General features: G+C 33.1%; 1 long non-coding RNA gene across 1 annotated transcript; it reads right to left on the reverse strand.

Moving 5' to 3' along the window:
* Positions 1 to 395: 395 nt before the first annotated feature.
* On the reverse strand, positions 396 to 2917 carry LOC110450195. Its single transcript, XR_002462945.1, has 2 exons — positions 2805 to 2917; positions 396 to 871 (listed from the first exon to the last, which is right to left on the reverse strand). It is a non-coding gene; the product is annotated as an uncharacterized LOC110450195 (long non-coding RNA).
* Between the last annotated feature and the right edge of the window lie 2607 nt (positions 2918 to 5524).

Here is a 5524-nt window from a genome sequence, read left to right on the forward strand (position 1 = left end):
ATAGGAGAATGTTTAAAAAGTAGATTTTCCTTATGAAATATCCCTCCTGTATCATAAGGAAAAAATACATTTTAACATTTTCCTATATGAAACCTCCCATGTTACATTTCTCTTTATGAAAGCCTTTATTTTCAAATGTTAACAAAGACACAGAGAAATACTTGTATTTTTAAGTCAAAACAGGAAATGTTTCAATACAAATCTTTGTAGAATGACTTTTTGTGTTTGATCAGCCTAAGCCTTTCATTCAAGGTCAAACTTATTTTTATTCTTCAATTGACCTTAACTATTAATAGGAGGTTAAACCATGCATATAAAACAAGACACAACTAAAACCAAACTAGCCTCTTGAAACACGCTGAATTCTTAGGAACAAACAATCTTGAACAAGAACAATAAATGTTTAGTTTTTTATATAATGTTACGGACATTTAGTTCACATCTATAACATCGCATAAACAAAGAAATCCATACGTTGGTTGCATTAGTTTGTATTGCTTTCACCAAAATAAACAACATAATACATGTATATATAATTTGTTATGATCAGTATTTTATACGTCGAAATCACTTAAATGTTTCAAATGCGATACAGGTCGAAATTTACAGTATCGAAAGATTCCTGTTGCTGTGGAAGTTGTAAGAGATTAACGGGAAATAGAAGGTACGTCCAAGAGCTAATATCCGGATTTTGGAAGTCGGTCATCGTCTTGCCGTTTTGACACAAGTTTAGGACCTGTCAGTTGTTTAAACATTTTGTTTTGATGCAATTTTGGTGTTGTTGGCAACTCTCCGGCAACCATTCGTTTGAAGTTGCACACACACCGGCCCTGGCTGTATACACAGAACGGCCCTCCACACCCTTGTGTACCTGTGTTTAAAAAGGGACAAATTACATATTTACGTTAGCTTTTTCATAACAACTACATATACTCACCACTGTCCGATAGTGGATGTAAACTGTTCCACTTTATAACAGATAAAAAACGATTACCAATATCGATGGCAAATATAACCATAACTTTTACTCTGTATTTCGTTCGTAGTAATAGCCATAAAACTGTTAGCAAACTGAAGCTTACATTAATGCATAATTAACATAAATACAAATCTATATCAGCACCGATTGACGATAAATTGACTCAAAATAAACTAAAAATCCAGATATACCTTCTCTTTTCTCTTATCTGTCTGCTGTTACATAAGTAAACTGATGGAATGCATTCTTTTAATATTATTATTTGCAAATTAATATTAGGTAGTTTTGTTTCAAAGTCAAAAATCTTATGCCGAGTATCCTTCAGTATTTTGATTTTTAATTAGACATAGATTAAAGGATTATTCATTGGAGTGAAAGGAAACACGATTCTCTTTTGAAATCTGTATAAAAATTGGAGTCACTGTGCTTGTTTCTTGCCGTATTGTTGTTAGTTCTGGGCTTTGAAATAGCCCAGAGATTATAGCGATGGATCTAAAATTTGGTTGAAGTTTTGCTTGTTATCGCATTTCTGGTCTAACTATATGTATTTGTGGTAGTACATGTATATTGTGATGCCTGATTGTAAGTTTGATACAATTGTTATTCGATTTTCTCGAAAATTCACATATTGTTAAATAGTGATTTGGTAAGTTTTAACATCTATATTTAATTACAGCAGAACGAAAGCCTATTTCACACTACAGCGTGTGTTACAAACTATGTCGTCTGCTACGACGAACACATGAAATAGGTTAATTAGATTCGGTATAGTATATGAATCATATATATATATATATCATGAATTAATCTCTTTGTGATATAATCAATTGATAATTGGTAATTAGTTTGTATGGATTAATGGACTGTGCATTGAAGTTGATATAGAATGTACTATGTATGAAGTTGACCAAGCTTTTCACCAGTAAACGGAGAGGGTGGTCTAATAAGCTTGGTTGGGATAAAGCAAGGCAAATTATTTTTTTTGTGTACATAAATGATTTTAATTTTATTAAGAATACTTGTCCCAGCCTTGAACTGCAACTGATTACTATGTTTCTACCTATGTACTCAAACGATATGGTGTTGATGTCCGACAAACCTGAAGGTTTGCAATCTATGCTGAATTAATTAAATAATTATACAATCACAGAATTCCAAAATGTTTAGGTTAACGAAATTTTTGCGTAATTATGATTTAAAAATATGTATAATAATCTCTTGTATGTGTACTACATGATATAATTGTTTGATATTTAACCTATGGGTCGGATGACTCTTGGAAATGAAGAAACTGAAACTGAAAATCTTTAAAACATATGTCAATTTTAAAAATGCCAATAATAAAAGGTTAAACACCTTTTGACGGATGGACGGACGGACGGACGGACGGACGGACGGTGCATATGAAAGTATTTTTCTTTTTCATCTTCTTAAGAAAGGCATATAATACGTCCCTATTTTAACAGTTATGTAATATTATAGTGTACATATCAATCACAACAAAACAAATTAATTGAGTGTGGCTGTACCGGAATGAACTGGCCGAGCCAACTCAGATCAAAGAAAATTTGCTACGATAACGAACGTAGTTCATCTAGATCTGTCGCTATTCTGTACCTGTTACACACACCGCCCCCCCCCCCGCCCCCTTCCCAACACCCTTTCCGTGATCTTTGACCTTTTACTTTGAATAGAACGAAATGTTTCCCGTATATTGGCATTTTTTTTACTGGAAAACCTTCGATTTAAACTCAATGAACAAATTTGGATATATATGTGTATTGCTACATAGTTCTACACTTAATTGTTTATATGAGAATCTTACCTGTGACTACACAGACAATCAACGCAGCTAACAGTATCTCAGTCTTCATGGTTACTATGTAGTGTATATGCTGTTGCACTTTCTAGTCTCTTGACACTGTCGACTTAATTGAGGTAAAGTTATATATATACTGTAGGTAATGAGGGGGTTTTGTACCATTATTATCTAACTCGAATGTGATTGGCTTTTGAAACGACCAATTCTGAACAGGATCTTGACAAGGAAAAATTGGACACAGATTAAATATAATGTCTGCTGTATATATACCAAAGTTGACCCCAAATCGTTTCCGCCTATTTCATTCATTACTACGATTCCTAAATACGATCAAATGATCAGTGTTCTATATCAAAGCACTGTAAAAATCAAAATTTGAAAAACTGAATGGTTTCCAAAGCAACACGAATTTGGATGAACAGCGTTTGCATGTCTTTAATGAAATAACTATCGAAGCATTTACCAGGTCAGGTAACAAAGACCTTGGCAATTCCTCCTTCAATTTCTCTCTCAGAAATGTAAACAAATTGTTCCTCAACACAAAACATTTCCGACCAGGTTCAGAGTATATCGCCAACAGTACTTGAATTCAAGGACATAGTTGACAGGAACATAACTTAAAACATGACCTTTGTTGGATTACTAGCGATATTTTGCAAATAAAGATGTTGATGTAAACAAGTTTTATCCTATTAGTATTGAATATTACTGATTATGCTTATTATTCATCCTGTAATTTCGTGATCAGTGCCAAGAATCGACCATTTACTGTTGGAGGGTCTCTATATGAGATTATTAATATCTTCGTTTCATTTTCTATTAAAGTTGCTGTTTCTGTAATGTTTTTTGGATTATACGCGTGACGATTTTGATTACCCGGTCTTGAACTCTCCCTATGTTGATAATACACGATGCACCCAAGAACAACATTAAACTGCGCGCACTACATATATGTAATGTCACTTTTTTCTCAAATGTGTGAAATGTTGTGCAGCTATACAAACCGCTATTACATGATCCATGGTATCCTTCACATTTCAATTGTCGCTTCTAACTTAAGTATGCGTATACTTTACCGTATACTACAGGATTAATAAGATATAAATGCTTTCAAAACTTAATAGTTTATCTAATGCTATTATGAAAATATTGCATGACAATTTAACGTATTTTTAGTAGCTGCCAAATTTTGTTTGTATTTTTTAGTTTGAAATCACGAATTACGGTAATCTTATCGAAGCATTTGCATATTTTTACCAATCAGAAAAAGTGCAAAGATAGTCCTCGATAATGTTTGGACCATAGCACAATGTACATTTTTCGACAGAGCTGTTAGGAATAATTTTGGGATTTCCTGTACGTATTTTGACACGGTAGGGGCACCATAGGTCAGTTTGACTGCTTTTATCGCTCAATGCACAAGGTTTGAACAAAAGGTTGTTCTGATTTTACAGTCAGAAGACAATTTACCGATATGTCAATATCATTTATAGTAAGCTTGCTATAATACCAATTTATGTTTGTTAAACGTTTTATTTGTCTTGGCGTATTAATATAAGGAGTAAATACAGCGATTCCAAACTACGGCAGTTAGTCTGTGTATGCTTACAAGAGACCTTGCCGTTTCGTTTTGTTGATATATTTCTCAATCCGACGAAGTTTTCAGATCACGTATATCGGGTCTTCAACATTTTATGTTTAATAGGCAGCTAAGGATCTAAACTACTACTTCTTGTAAAGCTATTTCCTGAATTACGATAGTCTTCCATCATATTCCAAATAGAAAGTCTTCTATCTCCGTACAACACCAGCCAATCAGCAATATCCCCGGTATTTTTGTGTCTTTTCTTATACTTTGATTAATATCACATTTGTACGACGTTATTGTGGAAACATCGACATATTTAGGTTTGGTTTTGTCCTTTCGATTCAACAGATAATTATATTAAATGAACAGAAGATATCTCATTTTTTACAAAGAAATTGAACACTAATTTCCATTAATAGATTACTTACATCTTTTTAAAACTCACCTGATTCGCCGTCAGAATACAGCTCACATTCGACCTTTGTATAGAACCTCCATATTGTCAAGTATACACATTACCTGTCACCTGAACCTGTGATGTGGTACCTCTTGATGATTTTTAAGATATACTCAAAAGTAGGGATATGTGACTGGGAAAACTCCAGTGCATGAGAAATATGACGCATTTCCCCCCGATCATATGATTACTAACTATAGATGATGTATACTAGTATAATAGTCTGACATATCTAATGTATATTTGTCCAGATGCATGCTGTACTTCGATCATGCATTGCAAACAACAATTTGAAAAATATTGATATGATATTCGACAGAAAAAAGCATGCAGTACCATTAAATCAATTTGAATCCCCACTCGTATTTTATATGTTTACATCTCCTTTTTTCTAAGTTTACCTCAGTCAAACATGAAGCGATATGTGTTGACATTAGACAAATGGAGTGTACCTGAAACAGTCCAGTCGTTAATGTATTGGCTTTACCTGCTAAGTAAGCAGTGTCGACTTATTATGTTCTTAACGTATTATTTATGGTATTCAACATTTCTGATGAGATATTTACAATATAAACATTGTGCATCATCACAAAATCTGGCATTTATTGTGTTTAATTATGTAAAATAAATCGATAAATATAATGAAACTTCCTTCGATTCTGCGACTACAATATATAT

The sequence above is a fragment of the Mizuhopecten yessoensis genome, unplaced genomic scaffold (genome assembly GCF_002113885.1).
Source record: "Mizuhopecten yessoensis strain PY_sf001 unplaced genomic scaffold, ASM211388v2 scaffold5091, whole genome shotgun sequence".
Lineage (NCBI taxonomy): Eukaryota > Metazoa > Mollusca > Bivalvia > Pectinida > Pectinidae > Mizuhopecten > Mizuhopecten yessoensis.